Below are 16,524 nucleotides of genomic sequence, written 5' to 3'. Positions count from 1 at the left end.
AACATCTTTCTTAAACAGTGGCACAACATTAGCCAACCTCCAGTCTTCCAGCACCTCATCTGTGACTATCAATGATACAAATATCTCAGTAAGAAGCCTAGCAATCACTTCTCTAGCTTCCCACAGAGTTCTAGGGTACACCTGGTCAGGTCCTGGGGATGTATCAAGACATCCAGCACTTCCTCCTCTGTAACATGGACATTTTTCAAGATGTCGCCATCTCTTTCCCTACATTCTATATCTTCCATGTCTTTTTCCACAGTAAATACCGATGCAAAGTACTCATTTAGTATCTCCCCCACCTCCTGCAACTCCACACAAAGGTTGCCTTGCTGGTCTTTGAGGGGCCCTATTATCTTCCTAGTTACCCTTTTGTCCTTAATTTGTAAAAACCTTTTGGATTCTCCTTAATTCTATTTGCTAAAGCTATCTCATGTCCCCTTTTTGCCCTCCTGACTTCCCTCTTAAGTATACTCCTACTGCCTTTATACTCTAAGGATTCACTCGATCTATCCTGTCTACACCTGACATATGCTTCCTTCTTTTTCTTCACCAAACCCTCAATTTCTTTAGTCATCCAGCATTCCCTATACCCACCAGCCTTTCTTTTCACCTTAACAGGAATATACTTTCTCTGGATTCTTGTTATCCCATTTCTGAAGGCTTCACATTTTTTAGCTGTCCCTTTACCTGTGAACATCTGCTCTCAGTCAGCTTTTGAAAGTTCTTGCCTAATACTGGCAAAATTGGACTTTTCTCCAATTTAGAACTTCAACTTTTAGATCTGGTGTATCCTTCTCCATCACGATTTTAAAACTAATAAAATTATGGTCGCTGGCCCCAAAGTGCTCCCCCACTGACACCTCAGTCACCAGCCCTGCTTATTTCCCAAGAGTAGATCAAGTTTTGCATCTTCTCTAGTAGGTACATCCACATACTGAATCAGCACATTTTCTTGTATGCACTTAACAAGTTTCTCTCCATCTAAACCCTTAACACTCTGGCAGTTCAAGTGTATGTTTGGAAAGTTAAAATCACTTACCATAACCACCCTAGTATTCTTGAAGATAACTGAGATCTCCTTACAAATTTGTTTCTCAATTTTCCTCTGACAATTTGGGGGTCTATAATACAATCCCAATAAGGTGATCATCCCTTTCTTTTTTCTCCATTCAACTCAAATAACAACCCAAATATCCTCCCTCAGTACAGCTGTAATGCAATCCTTCATCAAAAACGCCAAACCCCCCCCCCCCCCACCCCTTCTTGCCTCCTTTTCTGTCCTTCCTGTAGCATTTGTATCCTGGAACATTAAGCTACCAGAGAAGTCCATCCCCTAGCCATATTTCTGTAATTGCTATGATATGCCAGTCCTGTGTTCCTAATCATGCCCTGAGTTCATGCCTTCCCTGTTCGGCCCCTTGCGTTGAAATAAATGCAGTTTAATTTATCAATCCTACCTTATTCTCTGCTTTGTCCCTTCTTGCCCTGACTGTTTGACTCACTTCTGCTCTCAACTGTACCAGTCTCAGATTGATATCTTTTCTCACTATTCCCCTGCATTCCCCCACCCCCACCTTAGTAGTTTAAATCCTCCCGAGCAGCTCGAGCAAATCTCCCTGCCAGTATATTAGTCCCTTCTAATTCAGGTGTAATCTGTCTTTCTTGTACAGGTCATTTATATCCCAAAATAACTTTCAATGATCCAAAAATATGAATCCTTCTCCCGTACATCAGCTCCTCAGCCATGCGTTCATCTGCTCTATTCTTCTTCCTGTCCTCACTCGCTCGTAGCATCAGGAGTAATCCAGTATTACTACTCTCGAAGACCTCCTTTTTAAACTCCTGCCTAACTCTGTCTATTCTCCCTTCAGAATCTCAACCTTTTCCCTTCCTACGTCATTGGTTCCAATGTGTATAATGATCTCCTGCTGACCTTTCTCCCACTTGAGAACATTCTGCACCTTCTGAGACATCCTTGATCCTGGCATCAGGGAAGCAACACACCATTCTGATTTTTCATGGCTGGCCACAGAAACGTCTGTCTGTACCTTGGACTAGAGAGTCCTCTAATAAAATTGATCTCTTGGAACTCAACGTACCCCCCCATTGCATTAGAGCCAGTCTCAATACCAGAAACTTGGCTGTTCGTGCTACATTCCCCTGAGAATCCATCCTCCCTTATATTTTCCAAAATAGCATACTTGTTTGAAATGGGGATAGCCACAGAAGACTCCTGCACTACCTGTCTACTTCTCTTACCTTCCCTAGAGTTAACCCACCTTTATGACTGTACCTGTGACTTTTCTCCCTTCCTATTGCAACCCCTTGATCTTGTAAATTCTTTGTTCACTCCGCCTCTCCAACCAATCCGTTCGATCTGATAGGATTCCCAACCAATGGCATTTATTGCAGATATAATCCTCAGTAACATATAAACTCTCATCAAAAGTCCCACATCCAACAAGAAGAGCATATCACTCTACTAAAGGTCATTTTTGCTTCTTTCAATCTATAGGCCCTGAAATTAGCTCTGTCTTATTCCTCTACAAACATTGCTCTAGCGATACATGAATTCAAACAGCAAAGGCAGTAACTGTGCAAGTTCACTGCTGTGCAATTAGTAATGTGGGTTTCTCTCTCTCTCCTCTTTCTCTCCTGCACTGACCTCACCATGTGCTTCCTTTGTCTGTCCTCTCCCTTTTCAAAATGATGTTGCTTTGATGTTTCTTTTCCTCCAAAAGTTCCAAAACAATGCAACAGCATATAAAACAGTAATTGCTGCTCCTGGAATTCGAGGAAATGACCTCCAGAACCTAAAATACCTCAAAAAAGGAGCAGCATGTGACAGCCAGAAATTTTTCCAATCCTCCACCTTCGATTATCTGCTGTAATTTGCTTCAACATTGGTTTAAGAGATTCATACGCCAGTGATTACAATTTTTCTCGCAGGAATGTTTCAGTAAAAACTCAGGAGACGTATCAAAAATGTCTCCTATGTCATTTATCTGGTAAGACCCTTAAATGACCTCATTTGTATATATAGCTATGAATTATGCAGAATAAGTAAACAATGGATTAATGTTAAAAGCACATAGCCTAATTTTAGAGATAGTAGCCTTGCAAATTATGTCAATTTTTTGTGAGAAGGAAATTGATCTTATTAGTGCAAAAGAAGCCACTGACCTGATAGGAAGTGATGAACAAGATACCATCATCTTGATTCAGAAGTCTGTGTCAATTCCATAAAAATTTCCTTACATTTAAAGAGAACAGATAGGTACTACTGTTAATAGAAAACTATGCATGGCATTTATTGGACACATTGTAGGTCATTAGGCATATGATGCAATATGGATGCAATACTTGAGGATGTATGAAGTAAGCAAGGTAGTAGAAATGCAAATGGCAGGGCTAATCATACTATGGGCCAGGACATCTAAGATGGCAAAGTTTTCCAGTTTACTACCCGAAGAGTCAGTGGAGAATGTATCACCACTAGTACTGGCTACCCTGCAGCCATTTAAGATTAAACTGAAAGCATTGACAGAAATTGTAATAGGTGGGGCTGGGCCTATAGGTCCCAAAGTCCAAGACTAGATAATGGTGGGAATCTCTGAGTAGGGAGGTGATGTGAGGCACATAGGGTATGCAGAATGGATGGGGTGTTGTTGGTGGATGAGGATGGCTGGGACTTGAAGGAGGGATCACCCATTGAGGACAGACCTTGTTGGTGGGAGGGGCTGAGGGGGTGGTGATGTTGAAAGCAGGCCTTTGGTGAAACCCCTCCCGCTACTCTCCCAACCACATCAAAGCTAATCGCCTCAAAACCAAAATGTGAATGTACCATCCACCCCCATCACCATGATTGTCCAAAACTCTTCATGTTAAGTGATTTGGAATTATGAAACCTAGCCAAATATGATAATGGGCTAAACTGGAATAGCAGCCCTTGATGAGTTTAAGCAATTAACTTCTTTGAAATTCTAGGAACAAATGACATAGGTCATCTGGTTAAGTTAGGAAAACTGTCAATCAAAGCAGACCAGCAGCATTTTTGTTAAACTCTAACTGACATCAACAGGTTAGTGTTCGCATATTATCAGAGTGCTGGGATTTTAAAACACATTAGACCAAGAAATTTAAATGCACCTTATTTAATCTTCACAACCATCTGTGTCTCCTCCATAATTTAATAATTTCTAAACTATGAAGCCAAAGATGTAGTCTCTTTGAATTCAACACTATTTTCAAAAGACACTGCTAAATGTAAGTGCCTGTTTGATGTCCTAACCACTTCCTTCTCCCAATGTAATTGGTATTGGATTTGTTCAGATTCTGTGAGAATCTGATCATAAGGCTCTGAAAATTTTTGAGATTTCTCCCAAGTTTGGCCTCACTTTTGTTCCTTTTGATCAGGTATGTAGCATTCCTTACACAGGAACAAATGCTGCATCTTGAAATATTCTTCTGAAGCACAAAGCAATGATTCAATTAAAATTGTTATAAGTTCCAAAAGCAAATTGGGGATGTGTAAAGTCTTTGCATGTGCAAGGAAATGTAAATCGAAATGGGTAAAAAGATAAAACAATTTAGGATAAAACAACCAAGGAGTACCAATTATTAAAAGTATTTGGTTTTAAGGTGGAGTCCAAATGCCTAAAGATGGATTTAGCAGTCTTGGAAGTAATTTGCAAGGTGGTTGATTGGTTAGCTAGCAGTTCAGGAATAGTAGACAGTTTGTCCTCTTTAAAATTTCTTTGCTGATCATCTGAGGAGTGTTGCTCCAGAACTAGCTCTGTCCCCTCATCAAATTGCAGCAGTACAAATAAACCACTGGCATCTGCTCATAAAGTGGGAAATTGCTGAGGTATCTCTTGTCCACGAAAAGCAAGACAGATCCAACCCAACAAATTACCATCCCAGTAATCTATTCTTGCTCATCAGCATCGTGATGGCAGGGATCGTTGACGTGATATCAAGTGGCACTTGCAAAGGAATAACCTGCTCACTGATACTCTGCTTGAGTATTGTTTTGGACCAGGCCTGACCTCCTCAAGATGTTTCAAGAAGGCAGCCTCGACACTAACCTTTCAAGCTGCTTTATGCAGGTGTGATTTGGATATTCCATGAGTGATGCAACTGACCCAACTAGACAGTTTTAAGCAAAACATAATTTATTTACAGAGTACTGAATGAAACATAAACGCAAAAAACAGAATACAAAACAACCTAACCTATCTGAAGACCCAACAGACTGTCACAACTTAATGATGCAGTTCCAAACGCCTGCAGATACAGGTTCTTACAGGAGAGAGAGATGGCAGATAGATTAAGCATAGAACCTTCTTACACTCTAGCAGTTTCTTTGGATTCCCCATCTTAAGCTGACCACAGCTCTGAACAGCCAGGCTGCTAAAAACCAAAACAAACCAGAGAAAAGCTGAGCTGGCAGAACTGTCCCTCCTCTTTATTATATAACTTTTTAGAAAATACTTACAAGCTTCTTCGTGTCGATTAAACCGAGACATCTCTGAATCCATGACTTTATGACCCCTCTTTAAAAAAACAAGGACAACATAACCTTGTTAAAGGAGCAACATCATCACAGTACCATCATCTCCACTGAACTCCTGACATCATTACAGCCTTGGTTCAAACATGATGTGAGGTTAGAGTGACCACCATTGACATTGCATTGGATAAGCATATGGAGGTTATTGGGCTAGTGTAGGCTAGGTAGGCTTTAGTCGGCGCAACATCGAGGGCTGAAGGGCCTGTACTGTGCTGTATTTTTCTATGTTCTATGTTCTATTAATACATCATTCAACTAAGTATGGCATCAAGGAACCCTATTAAAACTGGTCTCAATTGGAATTGAGGGGTAACTCTCCACTGATTGGACTCACACTTAATGCATTCGAAGATTGTTATGGTTGTTGGAAGTTGGTTATCTCAGTCTCAGGATGTGGCTGCAGAGGTTTCTCAGGTTTCCTAGGTCCCACCATCCTCAGCCACTTCTGTTAATCCTGAGAAGTGGAGATGTTTGATGATTGCACAATATAAAGCACCATTTACGATTAGTCATACTGAAACAGTCTGTGTCTAAGTGCAGTCCACTTGGACTGACAAGTGCAAAGTTACTTTAGTGCCAACAAGTGCCAAGTGATGACCATTTAACAGTCTGCTAAACCCATCTCTTGAATTAAGCAAAAAAGACTTTTGAGATTTGAAAGGATTTTATTTTACATGTACAGTTTAGCGTGAACTTCAATTTCCAACTTTTCCTTCCGTATCTTTTTCCTCTTCAGAGCCTCCCCACCCTCCCAAATTGGCATAGACGTTGGCTTTTAAATGCAAAATGAATTGCATGTCACCTGCTCTCAGTCAGCTCTGGAATTGTTTTGTCTTAAACTAAAAGGACCTGCATTTATAACATTGCAACACGTCTGTGATGGAGTTTTCCCACTTGCCTGGATGAGTATAGCTTCAACAACATTAAAAAAGCATGACATCATCTGAGACAAGGCAACCATTGATGAACCTTACAATACTGCTAATAATTAACATACTTTAGTAATTTCAATAAACCAAGCATCCTATTCCTAATACTTTAAGATAAACCCTAACAACTACTATTTAATTAGGGGAGTTGTGAAAAGTAAATATGCTAAATAACTTATTGTCACACTTGTGTTTCTCTGAATGTGGTAAGTTCACCTACAAAGAGGATGTTTCTTCCCTCTTGCCACCTCTCACATTTTTTAACTGCTTGCTAGGTTTTTCCCTTCTCGCTGCTTTTTGTTTTAGATTGTTTTAAGCTATTCAAGGACAAAACTACTACAGTTCGCATGGAGTTAATCTGTTTGGACTCCACAAACCTGATTGTAATGAGTTCAGCCAGGTGGACTTTGTAAAATGAGTTCCCTGACTGTGGCTTTTAATCTGGCTCAATTAGGAAGCCCTTGCTGACGAGCAAGAATAAGCGTGTCAGACATTCTCCTCACTCTAAGAGCTGGCTCTGAGGAAGCTGGATCAGTGTCAAGGACTCTCTATGTGTAAATAAAGGGTGACTTGGTAACGGGGTACTTGTTCCTGTGGAGCTATTTCACTCCCCTTACCAGTCGTGGCTGCCTTTTTATCCAGCTCTCCCTTCTTCTCTTCGCACTGATTTTGGAGGTGACACTGAAAAGGTCAACTTGAATTGCTAGGCTTATGGGTGAGCATACAGCTATTATCAGTGACTATCATTTATCATTCCACTTTACCTTGCTGGGCAGTATCATTGAATTAAAATGCCATTTTCTTATGTTAGAGTAAGGTATTTTTATTGAGTTAGTTTAATGTATTATACAAATTAACTTTTCTCTTTTTGGCTTCAAATCCATTTATTTTGATTTGTTTCTTCTATTTGCATTTTTGTTTTCAAATTTCATGTCTTGATTTTTAAGAGTATATGTTAGATTTGAGGCCCAAATCCCATAATAGAACAAAACAATAAATGGATTATTCAATAAAGGAGAGCTTATGTACAAAGAAAATGATTAATACCGGTTTATCAATATCCTTGTTTTTAAGATGGAGTCCAAATTTCCAGAGCTGGATTTAGCTCTTTGAAATTTCTTTAGAGGGGGATGAGGTTAGGTGTTGTTGATTGACTAGCTGGTAGTTAAGGAGTGATGAACTGTTTCTTTAGTTTCAAATTTCTTCTGAAGAAAATTGCTAAAATGTAAATTCTCCTTTACTGTTTTGATGAAAGAAGGCTGAGTAAATACTTGGAAAAAACAAGTACAGGTTGTTGTTTGCTTTTTACAGGTCAGAAGTTCTTAGCCAGTAGTGAGGGCTTTTGAAGCATTGAAGCATTGACCCCTTAACTGACCACTATTTTAAAACTGTAAGATTATAAGGCCTTTGTTTTCAATTCTGAGGCTGTGACCAAGACTTTATTTGTTGTGAGGAAGTCCGTTACCGTTGAGATAAAAGCTTGCACTGCAGATCAACAACTGTTCGTGGCCCCATCCCAGAGGCTAAGCAGAAAGTCATTAATACAGCATCTTACAGGAAAGAAGTAATTTGCAATTCTGCTGTGTATGGCCTTTTCCTGGAGACCATGTGTCTTTGTGGCCATTTATAACATAATATTTAGCATTCCAGTTCCATCAGGAAATGCATGAAGCATTGACTGTCTAGCTGACTCTTGTTTCTGAGAAGCATCTGGAAGGGTACTGCTAAGTCCAGTCATGTGAGTATAGCATCTATGTTTGAATTTTTAATTATTTAGTCACTGTTATAAAATTAATATAGACATGCATTAAAGTGAGTTCCTCATCCTTTTGTGGCAGTATGGAAATACTACCTCAAACTTCCTGATGCTGTCTAGCTTTTTACAATGGAAGGTGATAAGTCTATTTGAAAAACATTTCCAAATTAAGTTAAATATGTTAATTGACAGTGGAATAAATAGAAAGTGTTTTTTTTAGAAAATACTGTAGCAGTAAAGATGGCTCCACTTATGATTTAGCAGCTTTCAAATAAATTATTAATTTACATTTTTGAGGTCACTTCTAAGATATTGTAGGAAATGCTATTTTCTTCTTGTAGAAGGTCTCACAACAGCAGCAGAGCTTACTTAGTAACTTGACTCATACAATGTTCTCATTTATTTTTCAAGAGTTCAGTAGATTAACATATTTCATTCTAGAGTCTGGGAATCTACACTGTTTCTGTGGTGATATAATGGCATTTTAAGACTGTTGGCTTCTACTGTCAATGGAGAGTAACTTTGGGTGAAATGTGAAGTCTGATTTGAGAGACCAATCCAATATAAGACTCCTCGCAATGAGAACCCCTGGTTGTTTGTGTTCACACCAATTTGTGTTCACCCTGGCTGCAATCTAACTCCAACACTGTGAAAGCCATATTTTGAGGTTGACTGGGTAATTCCTTTTGAAGATGTTCACCTTCAGTCCAAAAGCAGTTTGCCCCCATAATATTAAAAGTTAATGCATTAGTAACATTTACTTGATTGATATATTTCCATATTCCAAGTTAACTATGCAGTATGTGGTCCATTTAAAATTAGAAGTATAACACTAAGAATATTCTGTTCTTTTATGAGACACTATGATTGGCCAGTATATAAATTCATATTTTTCAGTCCTGAATAAACAAATTGTCACAAATGATTGCATGACCTTTGTAGTACTGGAAACATCATTTACTATGAAATAGGAACAGGAATGGCCTATTTCAACTACTGCCTATGTCTGCAATGATCCTGCTAAAAGTAAGTGGATTCCAGTTAACAGTTCTTGCTTTGTTCTTTTATCATTCCTTAAGTTTCTTCATTCTTATTGTTCATGTCAAGTTCATGTCTCATGAAATATTGACCACTTCAGGAATTTCACCATTATTGTCAGTGATGAAATTTCTCTACCAACCTCATCAAGAAATGTGTAATATTATGTTCCTAACTGTAGCCTCACCTCTTGCTCATCTTTTGCTTATTGCCTGTTGTCCACTGGTGATAATATCAATATTTACAAAGGTTAACTTACAATGTGTATTCATTGAATATAACAACACTTTGAACTTGCTTATTTGCTAGTTCTTTTCAAATGTTTTGTTATTTGCGTTGTTTCTTTGTAATGAACAATTCTTCTTAATACTTGATGAGCAGAAATAATTCAAAACTAATTCTAGCTTTGTACTTAAACATGACCGTCTTCTATGACCACTGTTTGAACACCATCTTGGCAGCAAAGATGAATACTATATACATATCACTATAAGCATAATCGGTTTGGTTCTAATTCATGTCTGATGTCTTGCTACAATCGTTCAAATGTAATGTGACACAGGATTGAATAAAAAGCATGGCACTTGTTGGTGTGGAGAGTTAGAACACTGTCCACACATGTTAAATTTGCCTGCAGCTAATATTATAGTACATTACCTATGTCCGAGGCTTTAAATTTACATTCATCTAAATATTTCTTCAACTGTATGCAGAGGAACCTCAGTTGTCCGAACGAGGTGAGTGGGTATTATTTCGTTCGGATAATTGATTATTTGGTTAATTGATTTCCTCCGGGTTCAGAGTTTTCTGTGGCGTCTGCTTCCCATTCAGGAGACTAGGCAGTAGCACACCGCATGCGAGATCCCACTCACCGCCCCCCCCCCCAACCAAAACCACCCCCATTCTGCCCCCAACCCCATCCACACCCCAACCCCTTCCACTCCCACTCTGCCACCCTGTCCATCCCCGTGCACCGTCTGACCTCGTCCGTGCCCTTGCGTCCCTGGGAAAAAGTGGTGAGCTGTCCAGAGTAAGTGTGTGGGAGACATAGAGGCCATGCATGGTTAGTAGCATGGAGGAATTAGGAGTATGGAAGTGAGAAAGGATGTTGCACTGAATAGTGAGAATGGTAGAGCATGGATCTTGGTGCCGGAGCAGAAATAGTAAGTGTGAGTTAACAAAGAGAAGAAGATGGTATTTATTATTGCTGAGCCACAATGGTCATTGATCTTCTTCTTCTTACATGCTGGCATTTCTTCCAAGTGGCTGAAACCATACTGACCTGGGTGGCAACCTCGGTCCAGGCTGTTAGGATCTGGTGTCATCCCCTTCACTACCAGTCCTGGGGAAAGTAGACAACTCCATTGTGCACTACCCTATCCATCTTGTCCAAAAAAAGGATACCATTTTCCCCATCCCAGCCATGGCCAAGGAAGATGTCCTGAACTGTACAAAATGGATCTGGAATGCCAGCACTTGATTGTTTGTTTATGCACCAACCTTTTATATATGATGCCAAGGATGATGGTCTGTTCTGAGATATTTTGGCAGTGGTTGCTGGGTCTTGACCAAGGGCTCCCGTGGGAACAGGGTAGGTTGTCAATGAGGAGAAAGTGAGGACTGCAGATGCTGGAGATCTGAGTCGAGAGTGTGGTGCTGGAAAAGCACAGCAAGCCAAGCAGCATTCGAGGAGCAGGAGAATCGATGTTTCGGTAATAAGCCCTTCATCAGGAATGAGGCTCCTGATGCCCGAAACGTCTATTCTTCTGCTCCTAGATAGTTAATGAAATGTGTTTGGAACAATAGCGTGAAACATTCACTAGGCCTCGTGGAGAAAAGACCTCCTAAAATAAAATGACATTTTTGTCAAAATATGGTAAGATTCAACCCAGCAGGTCTGGACTGGTATAATTTAGTAAGTTACACAGAGCAGCATGTTTCCCAGAAATGTGTCATGCTTAAAGAGATCTGAGCTAAGATGGATTTTTAAAATCATTCATGGGATATGGATATCACTGACCAGACCAGTTTTTTTTGCCGATCAATAAATGCTTAGAGAGCATTTGAGAGTTAACCACATCGCTGTGGGTCTGGAGTCGCATGTAGGTGAGACCAGTACGGCTGAGGTTTATTTCCTTCCCTGGAGGGCTTTAGTGAACCAAGATGTGTATTTCTGACAATTAGTTTCATGGTCTTCATTATAGTCTTAGCAATTTTTTTTTGTTGAATTTAAATTCCATTATCTACCATGGTAGGATTTGAACCTGTGTATCCAGAACATTACCTGGATCTCTGAGTTAATTTAGTGATCATACCACTAGGTCCTTACCTCTCATATATACCTTATATGATGTTGTGATGATAGCATGAGCATATCTCTTAAAGATTTACTGAAATGTATCTCCGAGAGGTATGCTGACAAACTGTGAGACGTATAACAAAATAAGGTGATCTGTAACTCAGGACTACAGGCCAGTTTAATGACCTGAATTGCAGAGAAAATCAGTCAGCAAAGTAATGTAAATTTCAAAAACAATAGGAGAAAAATAATGTTGGATTTCAACCACTTTAATGTTAACAGACAAAATCAGTGTAAATGGCATTGAGAGCATAAAGCCCACCAGGAGAAGATGTAGTTGGAAACTGAGGCAATTGGAATTCAATTCAGGATTTGGAGGCAAAGTACTATAAATAGCAGGGTACTAAACAGAAGATTTTGGAGTCTATGTCCACAAAAACCCGAAGGTTGTAGCACAAGAGAGATAATGTGGTTATAAGATACTTTCATCTTTTAGCCAAGTTATAAGAGCAGCAAGGTTATGTTAGAACTGTGTTACAAACTGGTTCACAGATGCTTGCACACAGCCTGGTCATCAGGTGGTCCAATCACATTGGAAGAATGTGATTGCAGTTTAGAGAATACTGAAGATGTTAGGATCCATAGAGAATTTTAGCTGTAAGGAAAGACTTAATTGGCTGAAGTTATCATCTTTAGAATGAAGGAGGAGAAGGAAAGATTTAAGATATAGGAGCAGAAATTAGGCCATTCAGTTCATTAAGTCTGCTCTGTCATTCAATTATTGCTGAAAGTTTCTCATTCCCATTCTCCCACCTTTCTCCGTAACCTTTAATTCCCTTGACAATCAGGAACCTATCTACCTCAGTCTTAAATACACTCAATGACCTGGCCTCCACAGCCTTCTGTGGCAGTGAATTCCATAGATTCCCCACTCCCTGGCTATAGACGTTTCTCCTTATCTCCATTTAAAAGGTCTTCCTTTTACTGTAAGGCAGTGTCCTTGGGTCCTAGTCTCTCATACCAATGGAAATATCTTCCCAAAATCCACTCTATCCGGGCCATTCAATTTTCTGTAAGTTTCAATTAGATCCCCCTTCATCCTTCTAAACTCCATCGAGGATAGACCCAGAATCCTCCAATGTTCCTCATATGATAAGCCTTTTATCCCTGGGCCCATTCTCATGAACCTCCTCTGAACATGCTGCTTGGCCTGTACATCCTTCCTGAGATAGGGGGCCCAAAACTGCACACAATACTCCAAATGTGGCCTGACCAGAGCCTTATTGAGCCCCAAAAGTACATCCCTGCTTTTAAATTGAAGTCCTCCTATAATAAATGCCCTCATGGCATTTGCCTTCCTAACCACTGACTCCACCTGCAAGTTTACCTTGAGAGAATCCTGGACTAGAAATCCCAAGTCTCTTTACTCTTCAGACTTCTGAATTTTCTCCCCATTTAGAAAATAGTCTATGCCTCAATTCTTCCTACCAATGTGCATGACCTCACACTTCTCCACATTGTACTCCATCTGCCATCTGCCCACTCTCCTAACCTGTCCAAATCCTTCTGCAGTCTCCTTGCCTCCTCAATGCTACCTGTCCCTCTATCTCTCTTTGTATCATCTGCAAATCTAGCCAGATGCCCTCAATTCCTTCATCTAGATTATTGATGTATAAAGTGAAAGGTTGTGGGCCTAACAGTGAGCCTTGCGGAGCACCACTTGTCACCAGCTGCAGTTCTGAGAACTCTTTTATCCCCATTCTCTGCTTTCTTCCAGACAGCCAAGCTTCTGTCCATGTTAGCACCTTGCCTCTAACACCATGGGCCCTTATCTTACTCAGTAGCCTCCTGTGCGACATCTTGTCAAAGGCCTTCTTGAAGTCCAGGTAGATAACATCTATTGGGTGTACTTGGTCTAACCTACTCCTTACTTCCTCAAAGAATTCTAGCAAATTTGTCAGGCCTGACCTTCCTGTGATGAAACCATCCTGACTTTGCCCTATTTTACCATACACTTCCAGCTATTCAGAAATCTCATTTTTCACAATGGATTCCAGGATCTTACCCACAAATTAGAAGAAAGTGAGCACTGCAGATGTGGAGATCAATGTTGAAAGTGTGGTGCAGGAAAAACACAGCAGGTCAGGCAGCATCCGAGGAGCAGGAGAATCGATGTTTCGGGCATAGGTTAGCCTAATTGGTCTGTAATTTTCCATCTTTAGCTTTACATAGAATATATAAAAGTACAGCACAGAACAGGCCCTTTGGCTCAGGATGTTGTGCCGAGGTTTAATCCTAATGTAAAATATAATAACTTAACCTACGCACCCCTCAACCCACTGCTATCCATGTGCATGTCCAGCAATCACTTAAATGTCCCCAATGACTTTGCTTCCACCACCACCACCGCCACCACCACTGCTGGCAATGTATTCCATGCATTCACAACTCTCTGCGTAAAGAACCTACCTCTGGCATCTCCTCTATATCTTTTTCCAATACCTTAAAAATATGACCCATTGTGCCAGTCAATGCTGCCCTGGGGAAAAGTCTCTGACTATTGACTCTGTCTATTCCACTCATTATCTTATATACCTCGATCAGGTCTCCTCTCTTCCTCCTTCTCTCCAGAGAGAAAAGTCCGAGCTTATTCAACCTTTTTTCATAAGGCACGCCCTCCAGTCCAGGCAGTATCCTTGTAAACCTTCTTTGCACCCTCTCCAAAGCCTCTGTATCTTTCCTATAGTAGGGCGACCAGAACTGGACACAATATTCCAAGTGTGGCCTCATCAGGGACTTGTAGAGCTGCAGCAAAACCTTGTGGCTCTTAAACTCGATTCCCCCTGTTAATGAAAGCCAAAACACCATATGTTTTCTTAACAACCCTATCTACTTGGGTGGCAACTTTGAGAGATCTATGTACTTGCACACCCAGATCCCACTGTTCCTCCACACTGCCAAGCATCCTGTCTTTAATCCTATATTCAGCATTCGAGTTCGACCTTCCAAAATGCATCACTTTACACTTATCCAGGTAGAACTCCATCTGCCATTTCTCAGCCCAGCTCTGCATCTTATCTACGTTGCGCTGCAGCTTGCAGTAGCCCTCTATACTATCGACGACCCGTCCAACCTTTGTGTCATCAGCAAATTTACCACCCCACCCCTCAACCTCCTCATCCAAGCCATTTATAAAAACTACAAAGAGCAGAGGCCCAAGAACAGAGCCTGCGGGACCCCACTCAACACTGTCCTCCAGGCAGAATACTTTCCATCTACAACCATTCTCTGCCTTCTGTCAACAAACCAATTCTGAATCCAGATAGCCAAATCTCCCTGTATCCCATACCTCCTGACTTTATGAATGAGCCTACCATGGGGAACCTTATCAAATGCCTTGCTGAAGTTCATATACAACATATCCACTGCTCGACCTTCATTGACCTGTCTTGATTCCTCCTCAATAAGATTTGTGAGGCATGACCTGCCCCTCACAAAGCCATGCTGACTGCCTTTAATCACACTATGCTTTACCAAATAGTCATAAATCCTATCTCTCCGAATTCTTTCTAAAACTTTGCTGACCACTGATGTAAGACTGACTGGTCTGTAATTGCCATGAATTTCCCTATTACCCTTCCTGAAAAGAGGAACAACATTCACCTCCTTCCAATCCTCCGATACGACCCCTGTGTCGAGGGAGGGGGCAAATATCCTCGCTTGCGGCTTAGCAACCTCCTTTCTCGCTTCCCGGAGCAGCCTAGGATAAATCTGGTCTGGCCCTGGAGACTTATCAATCTTAATGCTTTCCAAAATTTCCAGCACATCAACTTCATCAATCTTGATCTGGTCAAGACTGTACTCCCAGCTTCTCTAAGTTCTCATTTACAACAAGGTCCCTTTCCTTGGTGAAAACCGAAGCAAAAACCTCATTTAGGGCTTCCCCTGTCTGCTCAGACTCCACGCACAAGTTCCCTCCGCTATCCCTGATCAGCCCTACCTTCTCCCTGATCATTCTCTTATTCCTCACGTATGAGTACTCCCTTTTTAATTAGGGGTGTCACTCTAGCAGTTTTCAAGTCCTCTGGGACCCTCCCTGTTTCTTGTGACTGCTGAAAGATCACTACTAATACCTCTGTTATCTCTTAAGCTGTCTCCCTTAGAACTGTGGGGCCCAGGTGATTTATCCACCTTCAGGCCATTCAGTTTTTCTAGCACCTTCTCCTTGGTGATGGCCACCATACTCAGCTCTGGCCCCTCATTGTCCTGAAGTTTTGGGATATTGTCTTCCACTGTGGAAACTGACAGGAAGTAATTTTTCAGTTCCTCAGCCATTTCCTTGTTCCCCACGACTATCTCTCCAGTGTCATTTTTCATGATCCATCGTCCACTTTTGTCTTTTTTTTGCCCTTTTATATATCGAAAGAAACTCTTATAGTCTTCTTTATGTTACTGGCTGGCTTCCCTTACATTTATTCTTCTCCCTCTTTATTTGTTTTCTCGTTCCCTCTGTTGATCATTGTAAACTTCCCAATCCTCTGGTTTCGCACTGCCCTTCACCATATTATATGCTTTCTGTTTTGCTTTTATGCTGTCCCTGACGTCCCTAGTCAGTCATGGTTGCATCATCCTCCCTGTACCATGCTTCTTTTTCCTTAGGACGAATCTCTACTGTGTCTCCTGAATCACTCCCAGAAACCCCTGCCATTGTTGTTTCATTCTCTTTCTTGCTAGGCTCCTCCCCCAGTCAATTCTACCTGGCTCCTCCATCGTGCTTCTGTAGTTGCGTTTATTCTGCTAAAAAAAAGCATTCCTTCTGATGCTGTCTCCCTACTCTCGAACTGCAGAGTAAATTAAATCATAACCATAATAGGATTACTAATTACTAATGATATTATGTTAAGTGAGGTATGAGGATACTGGATAG

At 40.8% G+C, this 16,524-nt stretch overlaps 1 protein-coding gene across 3 annotated transcripts in view; it reads left to right on the top strand.

Moving 5' to 3' along the window:
* Positions 1 to 16,524, top strand: part of rtn1a (reticulon 1a) — a 246,483-nt gene that overhangs the window by 97,804 nt on the left and 132,155 nt on the right. The window contains exon 1 of one of the 3 annotated variants that reach the window (XM_060829322.1): positions 8,178 to 8,242. The exons of the other annotated variants lie outside the window; for them this stretch is intronic. The gene's annotated coding sequence lies outside the window, so the exon portion shown is untranslated. Of the gene's footprint in view, positions 1 to 8,177; positions 8,243 to 16,524 lie in introns of those variants that run through there. 3 annotated transcript variants of the gene reach the window in all.

Source organism: Hemiscyllium ocellatum, chromosome 8 (assembly GCF_020745735.1).
Source record: "Hemiscyllium ocellatum isolate sHemOce1 chromosome 8, sHemOce1.pat.X.cur, whole genome shotgun sequence".
Taxonomy (NCBI): Eukaryota; Metazoa; Chordata; class Chondrichthyes; order Orectolobiformes; family Hemiscylliidae; genus Hemiscyllium; species Hemiscyllium ocellatum.
The sequence above is the reverse complement of the archived record's forward strand: the minus strand, read 5'-3'. Positions and strand labels throughout refer to the sequence as shown.